This window comes from Cygnus olor, chromosome 15 (assembly GCF_009769625.2).
Source record: "Cygnus olor isolate bCygOlo1 chromosome 15, bCygOlo1.pri.v2, whole genome shotgun sequence".
NCBI lineage: Eukaryota > Metazoa > Chordata > Aves > Anseriformes > Anatidae > Cygnus > Cygnus olor.
In genome coordinates, this window is record NC_049183.1 from 17,131,031 (window position 1) to 17,145,539 (window position 14,509).

General features: G+C 57.6%; 1 protein-coding gene across 1 annotated transcript in view; it reads left to right on the forward strand.

The window, feature by feature from the left end:
- The first annotated feature begins 5,768 nt into the window (after nucleotides 1–5,768).
- The window catches only part of TNRC6A (trinucleotide repeat containing adaptor 6A), an 83,884-nt gene continuing 75,143 nt past the window's right edge, over nucleotides 5,769–14,509 (forward strand). Inside the window, exon 1 of the mRNA XM_040575167.1 lies at nucleotides 5,769–6,035. The gene's annotated coding sequence lies outside the window, so the exon portion shown is untranslated. The remainder of the gene's footprint in view (nucleotides 6,036–14,509) is intronic.

Here is a 14,509-nt window from a genome sequence, read left to right on the forward strand (position 1 = left end):
CGGACGTGTGCTCGCTCGCAGCCTCCCTGCCTTTGTCTGCGGTGCCGGAGTCTGGTGGCGCCGGAGGTGCCCCGGTCCCTTCAGACGCTCTCAGAATTTCTCCCTGGGTGTCTCGGCTGATTTCTGTAAATCTCTCTCAGCTGTTTTCAATCCAGATGCAATTTAAAATAGAGTTGAGGAAAACGGAAATGTTCTGGGAGGAAAAATTAGAAAATGTGTCTTCTCAATAGCTGCTTGGCTGCAGCCCACGGTTCCCAGGGCCCCACGGCGGCTGGCAGAGCGCATCCGAGGCTCGCTGCCGGTCGGGGAGTGTCTGCACGGGGCCGAGCCCGCGGCCGTGGGCACGGGGGGTGGCTGGCGGCTCCCCCGCGCTGCGGCATGGCTTTGGTGCGGCCGTGCAGGAGGGAAGGGCACGGCCCCGCTCTCCTGATAGCGTGTCCTCTGCAGGGTGCCGGGCTGCAGTGCGTGCTTCGTGGTTTTCCAAAGGCACTGGGACGCCCGCAGCCAGCAGGTGTCTGTGCCATTGCCTGTCCCCCCTGTGCCACCGGCAAATCTGTTCCAGCTTGCACCCACGCAGAGGCAGGGTGGCCACGGAGCTGTCCTCCCAGCCCCGGGGTGTGAGGAAGGCAAGGGCCTGGTTTGGGTGTTGAGCAGAGTGGGACTGATTGCAAGCTGGGGTCTCGGTGGCTTCTCCATCAGCTGGAAGATGGGCACTGGTGGCTGTGGTCAGCTTCCTTCGTGCAGCGGGGCCGGGAGGTGGCCCCCTGAATGTGCAGTGAGAAAACCACCTCTGCGTCGCCCCTGGGCAGGAGGCAGCTGCAGCCTGCTCCGGAGATCGGCCACGGCGCTCGAACACCCACATGTCCCTGAGAACATTTTGGAGAGATCCTGATTTTAATTGGGTTTACTTAATTATTATTTACTTTGACTGAAGAAACTGTTGTATTTAAATAACACTGCTTTTTGCCAAAACGCTGTCACGGAGAAGCTGCTTTCCCTTCAGGAGCCCTCAAACATGGGCTCCCTTCCAAGCCCTTGGGCTCCGTGGCTGTGTGGAGCATCCGCCGCCGCGCTGCTGCCCCGGGCCTGGCAGGGGAGCCCCGGCCTCACACGGCTGCGGGCAGCGCCTGCCCCGGCCCGAGCAGCTGGGCAGGTGGCAGGAAGGGTGAACCAGGAGATTTGCACTGCTTCCAGCCAGCCGCTGGTATTTGTCACCGGAGCCCAGCAGGGCTGAAGGTCTCAGCTGTGAGTGTCCTGCAGGCTGGGCCAGCCTAGTGTGCCTTCCACAAGCTTGTGACTCTAAGGGAAAACAGATCCAAGGAGCAGCTACTCGCTGGAAGGATAAACGACCGAATGCAGAAGAATGGTGGGAAGAAAACTGAACTTCAAGGGATGAAAAGCAGAGCGTAATTACAGACAGCAACAATACCCAGCAGTTGTACTGAATTATAAGCAGACGCGTTCTCGTTTCAAATCGTAGTGTGGGGTTGCTTTCCAGTCCCTTTTCCCTCCCTTCTCTTGTGTTTTTAGTCTGGGTTCAGCAGCCCCCAGGCTCTCCCCAGAGCTGGAAGTCCCCGCGCTGGGCAGCCGATGCTTCCCCATCGCGGCGGGCAGCGCTCGGGGACCGGGGGCACCCGCCTGGGGGCTGCCTCCACTCCTGGCTCCGTCTGCAGCTCTGCTGCGCTCAGCGGGGGCCGGGGCCACCTCTGGGCCTGTCTGCGGCTACCAGTCCCTCCTCCTACCTCGGCTGAAGCCCAAGAAAGGCCGCTGTGCCCCGGGAGGTGTGCGCGGTGCGGCACAGGCCGGCAGGCAGGGGCTGGGGGCTCCACACAGCACACCCGGCAGGGTGGTAGTCCTGAGGGCTATGTCCGCACCTTGGCATGTTTTCACTTGTAATTGTTCCTAAATCCCCACAAAAAAAAAAAAAAAAAAAAAAAAAAAAAAAAAAAAGTGATTATTTTATTGCCAGCCTTGAGAGACCTCCACACCTTCTGCTTTTTTTTTTTTTTTCTTTTGGTGGGGGGGCTGTGATTTGTGAGTTCCCAGGTAAGATGCCCGCCCTGCCCTGCCCAGGAGCCCGAGCAGCAGAGCTGCCTGGTCCTGAAGTGTGCACACGCGGCTGAACCCGGAGCACGGCCTTCGCCGGAGCCTCAGCGCTCACGAGACCTCTCATGGGATGCTGCAGGTGCCTCGGGGTTGCCAGAAGAAAGCCCGAGCTCAGCTGCGGGGACCCTGGAGGGCACCAGACCCCGGGACATGGGCAGCTCGGGGGGGGGGAGCTGGTGGAAGGTGCAGGGCCTCTCAGGGGAGCCCTACATTAGGTTATCCAAGCAGCCGTTCTTTGAAAAGCTACAAAAAAATTAGAGCCTGGGACAAGTGTTTGTTTGCAGCTAGCAGTGCTCTCCTCCCCAGTCAGGACTGCCCGTGTGGGACGTGTTGGCGCTCTGATGTCTGTTCTGATGTTGTCTAATGAGCGCCTAGCATGCCTCTCTGCTGCTGCTGCCTGACGTATTGGAAGGAGATCTGTACCTATTACACAGAGGATACAGGAAAACCAGCAATTTGTACGTGACTATTTTCTGATTCAAGCTGCTGAATATTCAACAAAAATCATTTGTGACCTATATTCAGTGTAATTGCTATTATTGCAGGGTGGGTAACAGAAATGTCAGCGCAGGCACCGCAGACCTCCGTTCTCATCTCCGCGCCACTTTGTTCAGGAGGTAGCTGGGAAGGGAAGGGACTGGAGGCAGCGCCCGGCTCCAGCCGCCCCTCTCCCGGCTTTGCCCTCAGGGAGCGAACGCTTCCCCAAATCTTGATCTGTCGCCTTTGCAGTTGTAAAGGAAACACAAAGCAAACCAAAGAGGCAGCAAGCGCCGCTCCCGCTGGGAGCACCAGGTGCTCTGGGGGCTCGGGGCTCCCCCGGGGGCACGTTTAGGGGGTGCCTTGGAGCCGGGACCTCCCTGCCGCCCCTCGGGCCGCTTCTCTCCTCCTCGCTGAGCTGCCCAGGGGCAGGAGGCAGCGACCTGGCCCCGGTCTGGCAGCGGGCTCCCGCAGCAGGGTTGGGCAGCGCGGGGGCTTCGGCAGCGCCTCCCCGGTCCCGCAGGGTTGGGCTCACCCCGGATCTCTCTGAGATGCACCCAGAGAAAACCTCCGCTTCCAGCACGTGTGGTTGGGTTCTGTGCTCAGTAACACCACTTTTCTATCATTTGGTCTCCTTATTTGGTATTTCTTTAATAATTAGCGGCAGATTTTGTACTTATGTTTGCAATTATCTAAATGCCTTTGGGACATGTTCTGCCAGATAATTGAATCTCCTTGGTATGTGACTGCAAAGATATTGTTACTGGACGCACGCTGGAGCCGGAGAATGTTTTGCTGGCTTTTGGTGTCCTGTTCGGATAAATCAGACTTTTTTCCTTTTAAAAAACTAACAGAAACAAAGTGTTTTGCTTTGCTGTCCTCAGCAAAAGCTTTGCTAGCAGCCTATATTGGAGAGGGAAATGCATTATTAACAGCAATTAATGGGATGTACATTTTAATTATAGGCAGCGTCTCTTTCCTGGGTTTCAGCAAATCCTCCGTGTGCCCCATCCGCAGCTGTACAAGGACCGAAGCACAAAATGCAGGTGGGGCCGGAGGAGGTGGTGGAGCGGGGGAAGCTCTGCGGGACCCTCGCCGCTGGGCTTGGCACTGCCCGGGGCAGCTCCCGAGAGGTGGGTGCCAGGCCGGGCTGCAGGATGCAGCTGTGGGGCAGTGCCCTTGGTGCGGGCAGGCAATGCCCCGCGGCACCGGGTCCCCTCCTCGCGCTCGCAGCACAGAGCTTTCTGTCTCAGTGGCATTGGGATCTCAGCGCCAAGCCAGGGACAGGAAACTTCCTGCCTTAACTGCCACTCTTGAGAGTAAGGGCTAAACTACTTGGCTTCTAAACACCCTAATTTAGGGAGATTCCCTGACATTCCTTCCATCGGCATCATTACTTCTCGTAGGACACAGATAGGCAGAAGACAGGGAGGCTTGGCGGGGTGTGCTGCTCCCAGGGGGCTCTGTGGGCAGGATGCCCTCTGCTCCCTGCTCCAAGCAGAGGCCTGAATTTGTAAGAAAGAAAAAAAAAAAAAGGATAAATAGATACAAATCAAGCCATAAAGATGAATGAATAAGTTAGAGGGATAACTGGGTCTGTCTCAAAGATAACCTAACGCTGCAGCTGTTAGAACAGCCTGCTCTGAGCAATGACTCCTCTGGAGCTTTAAGTAGCTTTAGGGTTGCCGTTCCTATTACTTATTTTACATTACTTTTTTTTTTTCCCCCAAATATTGAATTTTCTCCCTTTTAAAAATACAGCTGCAATTTGCCTCCACTGCACCAGCGAGGTGAGCGGGGAGCGAGGGCCGGCCGGCAGGAGCCTGAGCACACCAGCTGCTGGAAGCATCCCTGCCTGGCTCCTTGGGACCCTCGCGTGTGGTTCTTGTGCTGTCCGTGCGATGCCGCCACGGCTCCCCCGACCCGACCCTCGCCCTGGCGTTTGGGCTCTGCTCTTGCAGACGCCCTCCAGGTGCTGGTGTGGGCTGGGGGCTGGGGGCTGGGGGCTGTGCCTCTGGTCCCTGTTTGATGCCCTCATTGCAGGCAGCCTGAGTGGGCTTTTCTCTGGAGCTTTTTCTAACGCGAAAGCAGGGAGGGTGCAGTAACTAAAAATCTCGTACTGAAGGTACATCACGAAGCAGCAAAGCACAGAGATCTGTAACGAGCAGCTCTGACAAGGGGGCCTAGGCAGCTGCAGGCAGCTCTGGGGGCTGCTGGGGAGCCCGGACCGGGGCCCTGGCTTTGGGCTCCAGCCGCAGCCTCCAGCCACAACCCAGTACCTGCCCTGAGGCTGCAAAGGGCCCCTCCAGCACAAAGCCTTTGAAAGGTGAACAGAGGGCAGCTGCCAGGTGGGGCATTATGGTACTGGAAGACTTTTCTTCCTAAACATCTTGTGGGAGGATGGGAGAGGGGTGTCCATGCACATCTGCTCTGCATCATGGGGTGCTCCCTGGCCTGGCTGCAGCATGCCCAGTACTAGTGGGGGTCCCAGAGGGGGCCAGGGAAGTGAGAAGCCCGATTGGCACTGCTCCTTCCCCCGGGACAAGCACCGTTGCTCCGTCTGTACTGAACGGCTGTGCTTCTCCTTGGGGTTCGGGGCTTGTTTTGCTTTTCTCCATGGCTGGGGGTGCTGATGTGGCTCCATGCTCTAGAGCAATCTGTGGCTGTTCCCATCGGTGGCCGGCAGCCCTGGTGTTTGTGACACCTCCTTGTCATTGGCACCACATGCGGGACCTCTGCCCCTCGATGGCGGGGAGCAGCAGCAGTGGGCACATGGTACCCGGGCCTGTGGCTCTGGGACACCCCTTGGGGACAATGCCCTGCCTGCCCCTGTGCTCCTGCTCTCATCTGGGCAGGTTGGGGCTGCTTAACCCCCGCAACAGCACACGCTGCACTGGGATAACCTCTGCGAGGTGCGGTGTCCCACCTGCCCGCTGCCCCTGGCCCTTTCCAAGGGGATGCCCAGCCTGGGGTTAACGCCTGCCGGCCCCGCTGGCTGCAGCCCAGCCGTGCCCCCACACACCCCCTGCTCCTGCGCTTCGCCCCAGCCACAAAGCAGTTAATATTTGTTGATCACGGCGGCGTGCTCGGCTCTCTGTGCAGCTCTCGGAGGCAGCGCGATACTCCCTGGTCTCCAGGGATCTCGTGGCATTTTGCCCAGATGGCATCGGTCTGTGTCTCAAGGACATAACACAGCGCCTACGGATCCTTGCAGCAGCGCTGTAGTGACAGATGAAGCCAGGGCGCTCCTTCGTCTCCACCGAGAGGGAAGAAAAGCTCCACAAAATGCCCGGTCTCCAGCCGGCCGCTCCCTTTCGCCTCCACGAATGAGCCAGTGCCCGGCGGCTGCCCGGGTTGCTTCGCGCAGGGGCAGAGCTGGCTGAGCACGGGGGGGGTCCCCTCCCCGCGGAGGAGAGGGCGCTCGGCTCCGTCCCCTTCTGCCAGCACCGCAGGTAGGTGGAGACGTCCCCGCTGTGCCCGTGCCACCGGTGCCCGCCGTGCCCTGCTCTGCTGCCCACTGCCCCGGCTGAGGCCGATGCTCACCCTTCTGCAGAGATGCCGCTGGTGGCCTGGCCTCGGCACGCAGGCTGGCATGGGTCAGCATTGATGCTGCCCGGGGGGGGGGTGGCCCCCATCCTCTCGGCTGCGTTTTGCAGCAGGCAAAGTGCCGGGCCCAGCAGCCACGGGGGAGGCTGTGAGCAGCACCGCACCAGCCCCCGGGGCCACAGCATCTGCCCCAGCACCGTGCAGTGCGGGAGGGCTGGTGAGGGGCTCGATGGCACCATCCTGCACCCAAACGGTGAGGGTGCCCACGGCTACCTGCGTGCTCGGCGCCATCCTGCCTGTGCTTCGTGGAGCTGTGGCCACTGCTGCGGGTGTTGATGCCTGTGGGGTTGCGGTGGTCTCGGCAGACAACGGCTGCGGCGGTTTTGGGCAGCGCACGGTGTGGGGAGCTCGCCGTGCCCAGCTGGAGCACCCACGTCCCCGCACAGTGAGCACGGCAGGGCTGGACCCGTCCTGAGGCCGTGCCCAGAAACGCGCTGCCCTCCTGCCTGCCCCACGGCCACGCACCCCGCTCTGCAAGGCCTGCCTGCCCCGTTCCCTCTCACCCCCACCCTGGCAGTGCCAGTCTGTTAAGGCCTGTGCTCCAGGGCCTTCGAGCCTCAGGGAGGTGCTTGTGTGGTCTCAGGGGCTGACAGAGTGTGGGGCAGTTTGGTATCCTGAGGGACCTGTGAAACGCTCGCAGCGCCCGTACAGTGGCCGTGGTGCAGTGCATGGGTGGAGAGAGGGGGATGCGCGTCCTCGGCACCCTGCAGCCGTGCCAGCGGCATGGGCACAAGAGCAGTGGTGCCCTTCATCGGCTGAGTTTTACTGACACATTTTGGTTCCCTGCGTGCCGGAGGTGGTGAACACGTCGTGGCGATGGGGCTCGGGCTGGCTGCCGGCGCGCCGTGGCGGGTGAGGACATGAGGACGATCAGCTCTCGATGGGAGCTGAGGCCATGGTCCCTCCTTGTGCCGTGAGCCCCTCGGGAAGGAGAAAGGCATCTCCGGGAGGGGCCCGCCATCGGGCGATGGGTGGCAGCCTCCTGTGCTGCCACAGGGTGTGGGGCCGGTGGCACCCCTGCCCTGGGGGTGTCTGCCAGATGTGGGGTTCCAGGGTTGGCCCAGCGGGACAGGGTGTGTGACGCCTCCCTGGCAGCATGAGGAGCGTGTCCTTCTGAAGGAAGCAAGGCATCGCCTCAGCCCCTGTGCCCCCTCGCTCTGCCCGCACCAGGCAGCCCAACCCCCCCACACCAGAGGTGCGAGGGTGCCGGGGGGGAGCTGCAAACAGCCCCGCACCCATGGGCGGGAACCCCACGTTTCCCTGCGATATGTGCGGCTGATTTAATACGAAATGAAAATTGGATTTGTTTTCTCTTTTTTTCCCCTTTTCTCCTGCATGTGGCCAATCGAGTGTTTCCTTGCCGCGTTTCATTACAGCCTGCACAGGCTCAGACACGGCTTCCAGTGGCTGCCCATGTGCCGGGAATGCAAATGAGCCTGCCTGCACGGCTGCACCGTGCAGCAACTGCAAAGTGTATTTGTCCTGAATGCAGAATAATTAATGGTTTGGGAGAATCAAGTGAATTACATCGGAGCTGTTGCCCAATTAGTTAAACTAATTGAGAAGTAGGGGCGGCTATCAGAGCCCTCGTGTCCCGGCTGCCCTGCAGCAGCCGCTGTGGTCCCCGCCGGCAGTCAGTCCCAGCCCTGCTGTGGAAATGGGGCCGTTCGGCAGCCTCCCTGCAGAGCCCAGGTTTCATTTTTTTGATGTTCTGCTCCATTTTCATAGGGACAGCCTGCTTTATTTCTGGATGTGATCTGTAGGTCTGCGGGCATGCAAAACTAAATTTTTAATTTCAGCACCTTGATGCCGAGCAGGGACCAGTCCTCTTACCAGTAACGCCCCCCAGTAGCAGGTCCGGCCCCAGGCCTGGCGGTGCCTGCGCCCTGCCCCTGAGCTGGGGAGGCCGAGGGGCACTGCTGCTGCTCGCAGCTCGAGCAGCTCCCTCTGGTCTCGCAGGCATCCAGGGGGTGGTTGTGTCAGGCGGCGTAATGTTTGTTGGGGGCTGAGGAGATGTTTATTTGTGGAGTTGCAGAAATGGTCATACCTTGTTACTTCCTGCTTGAAATTAAGAAATTTCAAATAACGCAAAATCCTGCACTTAAAATGGCTGGAACGAACCCCAGCTTCCTGCTGCTAATTATGGTTGGAAAAAATATATATATATACATATAAAAAAATGTTAATTTTTATTTATTGATATATATGTGTGTGTGTGTACAGGGTGTCTATATTGGTGTAAGGGCAGGGGAGCACCCTCCGCACCGCGGCGCAGCCTGGCTGCGGGACCAGCCCCGCGCTTTGTAGGTGCTGCACGCCGCGGCCGGGTGAGCGCTCATTGAGTTATGCTTCCCCCCGTATTCGCTGTGACAGATTACAGCTTGATAGAGCTGCAAACACCGAATAGCAACAGAGGCGTCAATTTAGTTATTAACAAAGGATGGTATTCAAATGGCGCTGGCATGGCTCCAAGTCACAGGAGCTTATGAGGAGCGCGGCGGGTGTATTAAATATTCATTGAAATCTTGGCATTTCGTTCCCATCTCCTTCTCTCCCGCCCCCTCCCCCCGAAATTATTTGGTTCTAAAGGTTAGAAGCCTACTTCAAAAATTAATTATTTCATTAACCCATTATAAATTAGATTTTTACAACTAAGTTTTTTAGGGTCGAGGCGAAATGGGTCTTAGTGGCACTTCATCAGGTTTGCTCGTCACGTGAGCCCTGACCCCAGCCACGTGATGGTGCAGACCGATGCTAACGGCAGCATGTGACCCTAAATGCTACGTGAGCTCAAAAAAAAAAAAAAAAATTAAATACAAAAATATAAGCAGGTCTGTCTCCTTCCTTCACCTGCCCTTTTGTAGTTGAGCCGTACCTGCCGCCCGGAGACCCCCGGGCGCGGGGAGCTCCGTGCCGCCGCCACGCTGCAAAACCCTGCCCTCTAATTTGGCACCACGGCTCCCCATTTGGTAAGTTAACAGTTACTTCGAGCAATTAATTGGCGCAGCTCTCCCGGCGCCGCTCATTAGCATGCAGCACGCGCGCGGGCGCTCCGCCGCGTGCAGCCTCGCCTCCGCGGGCAGCACGGCCCTGACGGATGGAGCGGGGTGCTGCCGCCCGTGGGGGCCGTGGGGCCACGCACCGGGGTCTGCGTGTGCTCGGCGTGCATGTGTGCCTCTCCGTCCTCCCGCCCTGCACGCAGCTCCCCGCCGCGGTCCCACCGGCTGCGTCCGCGCAGGCATGGCGATGCTCCACAAAGGGCTCCTTGCAGGTGGGAGCCGGGGTGCCCCGTGTCCGCTGCCCGTTAGTGCTTTGACGCTGGGATTAAAAAAAAAAAAAATCAAGCAGATGTATCCCGAGTGCGGCGGTTTTGGGGGGCTTTTCCCTTTCCTTCCGCATCCGAGGGGCGTTTGGTGGCGAGCACTCAGAGCGATGGTGGTCCATGCTGCTGCCGGTGCGTTCAGCCCCGCTGGTCCCTGCGCGGCGGCTCTCAGACAAAGCGAGCTCTGTTTCGGTGCTGAGGGTCCCGGCAGCACCCGAACGAGAGCGTGGCTCGGCCGGTGCCTCGGCGCTCCCCCGCCACGTCCCTGCCAGGGTGGGGCCGCTCGTCCCCCAGCAGCGTGTGCAGAACAAGGAGCCGCCACGCCGCGCTGCCCGGGGCGGACGGGGGCTGAATCCTAATGCTGGGGGTGCCGGCCCCCACCCAGCCCAGCCGGGAAGGGGCCGCAGGGGCCCGGCTGCCGGGCGGTGGGCGCGGGCGAAGCGGCCGCCCGTCATTAGGATGCAGGTCCATCGCCATCTCCCTGGAGACCATGGGAAAGGAGGGCTCGGTGAATCGTTGTCTGGTACGACTGGCAGCCGTGCTGGGAAGAGGGCAGCTGCGTGCAGGCTCTGAAGGGCGCTGATGAATTACTGCCCCTGTTCAGGCACAAGCCTTTGTTCCCCGCACATTGTCAGCAGAGAAATTGGAGAGAAAAGTAAAATTAATCAGGCGCAGCTAGTGATACGGGGAAGATAATGGGCTGAGCTCATAGTCGGAGATAGGACTGCGCAGCAGCATCCGCCTTAGTTTTAAGCATTAGTAGCAATTTTTTTTTGTTCTTGAACTAATTATCCACAAAAGCTCTTTTGAGCTGACACCGAATATGAATTGCCGTTCTGGTGTGGCATTGTGACTGTAGTGATCCCATATTTAATACTTGGGGCATTCCTGGGCAATCATTAGCCCCTTTGTGTCGCTGAAGGAAGCCATATGTTTCAGAGACATCTTTAAAGATGCTTGCAAAAACAACAAAAAAAGGGATTTCTGTGTGTTGCTGAATGCGGCTGCCAATCACCCGGCATCCCGCTCGGGCTCCCTTGTGCTCGCCTGGAATGCGAGGCGGCGGCAGCGGCTTCAGTAAATACGGGCTCGTGTTTGTAGTCGGGATTTGCCGTCTGGGGGAATGAGCTCTGCAAGCTTTTTAATTGGCACGAATGTCCGCCCTGCCCCTTTCGCATATTTGCTGGCTCTCCCCAGCATAACTCTTTAATTCAATCGCGAGGAAGCGACTTCCACAGCTTCGCTGCTTGAGAATAATTTTTCTCTGCTGCCTGTACAGGTTTTCTTTGACTCTCAGCCAGCTGTCGCTGTGAGCGAGCGGTTAAACAAACAAACAACTGACCCGGGCCATGCCTCGCCTGCTGCGTCGCCATCCCCCGGTACCAGCTCCCTTCTCGAGCTCTCCCTGTAGCACTTTACTCAGACCCTGTGTTTTATTCGGTTTAATTGGTTCCGTAATAGTTTTGTGGGAAGCAATTCTGCTCCCATCAAAACCTTCTCATGTGAATGTTCCCCTGTGGTATGGAGAAGATAAGTAATGAGGAAAATTGATCCCCGTCAGCTGCAGGGGCTCTGTGGCGGTGTCACAGCACAGGTGTGCGTGGGGTGGCCGGGGCTGGCTGTGCCCCCGCGCTGCTGAGATGGGCACTTCTGGGGAAGTAACCCAGGCCGAGCTCACTCGAGGATCAGGAGATGCTGCCACCAGCCCCACAAAGAGAGAGGATGCGTTTGTCTGTTGTTTAGTATACGAGGGCTTTTTGAAGCTTGAATTCGGTTGTGGATTATGTAGGGAGGGAGGTGCAGGGATGTACTTGCAGCACGGAAGGTGTTAATGGGACTTTTTTTGGCCTGCCACAGCCCTCTGGCTTGTCTCTGGCTTCATTTCTGAGCCCAGCAGCAACCGTGGCAGCTCTTTGAAGCAGGTCCACAGACCTCCACTGAGCGAGGAGCTCACCCGGCGCTCGCAGAGGCTCGGCAGCGAGCGGCTCAGCTCGGGGCCCCCGGCAGGGCCTGGGGACAGGGGTGCGCCTGGGCGCCAGCTCCATGCCACCAGCAGCCTGCAGCCATGGCTGAGCTGAGCTCCGGGGCTGCTGGCTCTGCTCCGGGCACCACCGGGGCTCACAGGAGACCAGAGAAACCTCAGGAATTCAGGAATTGTGGCATTAAGCCGCACAGCAGCGGAGCCCACCCCAGGAGCTGCTCGTGGAGCGAGGACACCCCCGGCGCTTCCTGCAGGGCCGCCCGCAGCGCGCGGCAGAAGGCAGCAGCTCCGAGTGGGGGTGGCTGCACTGAGCCTCGCTGTCGGCCGGGGCAGTGGCCACCGAGAGCCCGGTGCTGAGTGCAGCCAAACCACGGCCGGTGCCCCCCAGGCAGGACAACCGGGGCAGGCGGGAGGGCTCACCTGGGGTGCCTGCTCCGGCCCCCAGCCCCAATTTCAGGCCCAACTTCTGAAGGTCAGCTTGGGCATGCTGCGTAGGATCTTCTCGGTGGGCTTTTTGCTCGGTTTTTGCTCATATGGATTTATGTCCAGCCTTCTCTCATACCCTGGGACCCGTCTCTTTCCAGAGCACCCCATTATGTAGGAATGGACTTAAACCCACATGGGCAAAGCCTCTCCTGTCCCTGTCCCTGTCCCCTCGGCGCTGAGCTCTGCTGTGGTGCCTGGGGGTACAAGTGTGGCTGCCGCTCCCCTTGCTTTGCCCCCACCCCACCCAGTGCCTCCCGTCCTGCTCTCGGCAGCCGCCTGCCCTCCCCTGCCTCTCCCACAGCCGCAGCCCAGACCCCGTGCCCTTGGCCACCCCGGTCTCCTTCGTGCCGGGGGCTGGCGTTTGTCCTTGCCCCTGCCCACGCTGACAGCCCCCTATCTCCAGAGCTGCCCGTCCGCCTCCTTTGGTCCCTGCACTCCCCATCAAACACCTGGCACACAAAGCACAGCTCTCCATCTTGATTTAATAAGTGTCTGGAAATGTCATAAAAGACATGATAATAAAATATCAGATGCGGGAAAATGACTAGCCAAAAGGCATTTAAAAAAGTGAAGAGTGTAAATGTAGTAGATTAAGACACTAATTCCTACCTCTTGTATGTTCTCCATCTTTCCTGTGTCTTGACAGACAGAAATAAATGCCCCCTCCCTCCGCAGAGCGCTATCTGCCTCTCCTTGCTCTACTGTAACCACGGGGTGCCCACCACTGTAACAGCCCATTTATTCTCAAGATTTGATGCTTTATCACTTTCAAAGGAGAGGCTCAGCTAGTTCATCACACATTCCCACTGCAAGCACTTATACTTAAAGAGCAGATAGAGATTCTGATGGTAATAGCTAAATTTGATTTTTGATGCTCTGAAGTTTCTCCAAATTAAAGACCTGTAATTTGTGCCTTTGTTTAGACCATGTGAAAAGGCAGCAAAAACAAAGACAAAAAGGTAAATGATGAAAATGATGAAATAGTTTAAATGAGTTTGGTGGAGGCAGAGGATCCCTCTGTAACTCAGTATCTGTGAAAGTGATAGCTGGTGGGTTTTTTTGTGGTTTTTTTTTTTTTTTCCTTGTAAATGTAGCTTTAAACCAAATAAAATGCTAGTAAATTCCCAGGCCCAACACACAGTGCAATAAAGACAGGAGCCAGATCAGCAGCTAAGTGATGGATGTGTTAATGTTTTAATAGGCTGATCACCTCATAAATAATTTGCTCAGTTCTAGAGTAATTGACCTGGTCACAGAGGTAATAAAGGGCTTTCCCCTGGGTTCTTGTTCAAAGGTTCAGCAAACCCTTTCAGAGGGCGCCTTAAGTGGCTTTTAACAATATATATTTTATATTGTTACAGTCTAGTACCCTGCTAATTCAGCAGTCAGTGCAAACACCATCAGTTCAGGTCCATGGATATTGCAATTAAAAAAAAAAAAAAAGGAATGGTGACTGAGAGCGACTTTTGCCGGCTGAGCTGTGTCAGCGCCGCGGTGAGCGGGCCGTGCCGGCACCGCCGTTCTGCGGCACCTGTGGGCACCGCGCGGCCCCGCTTTGGGGCCCCGCTGGGCTGCGTGGCCCCATCCCTCCACGTCCCCAGCACCAGGCATCGGCCACGTCCGCAGGTGCAGACGGGGCCCCAAGGTTCGGCCCTCAGTATCCCCTCAGTGCTGCTGGCATCTCCACGCAGAGCGCCACCCTGCTTGCTGCTCACCTGCATCTCGTTTTCTCTAACGCGCCAGGGTCTGTGCCCCACACGGCGCTGCTGCTGCCTCTCCGTGGTGTCTGCCGGGCCGGGCGTCCTCGTGTGCTCTGGGTGTGCCTGTGTATGCTGGGGATTACTGTCATACACCTGGTGTTCTTATTTACTGGGCATTCCTCCTATGTGCTGCGTTTTCCTCTTCTGTGCTGGGAGTGCCTGTATACACTGCCTATTCCTGTTGCATTTGGGATATTCTTCCCGTGTCCTGGGCACTTCCATTGCACCCTGTGCTGCTTTCCGCTGCTGGCTTTGGAGCTGCAGCACCTGATGGCAGCCAGGGCAAGGCTGCTTCTTTATTCTTAGACTTTTTTACCTTTGCCTTTGTGGGGGTAAAATGGTTTATGGCATCTGCAGCTCTTCCCCATAGGCTGAGTGTGTTTCTTCTTAATTTTTTTACAGTGTTAGCTTGAGCTTAACAAAATGCAGCTCGGTGCCAGCAGGCTGATGTTGTTCTGACCGCATGCTGCTCCAGGATTTGTCCTCCCAAGTGCTTTGATGTGCTGTGGGGTAGGCCAGCATGGTCATCTTTCTGTAGCTGCAGATAAGGAACACACCGAACACCAGAGTAATTTGTCAAATAAAATCAATTGCAAACATCTCCAGTATTGCACCTCCAGTACAGGGACGTAATTAAATTTGACACGACAAGGAAACATTCCCCTGTTTTGGGGGACAGATAAGCAGGGAGCTGCAGCTGCACGGACAGATCCATTCCCTGGCTCCAGCAGCGCAGGGCTCATGGAAGTGGCTGATGTGGAAATGCCATCA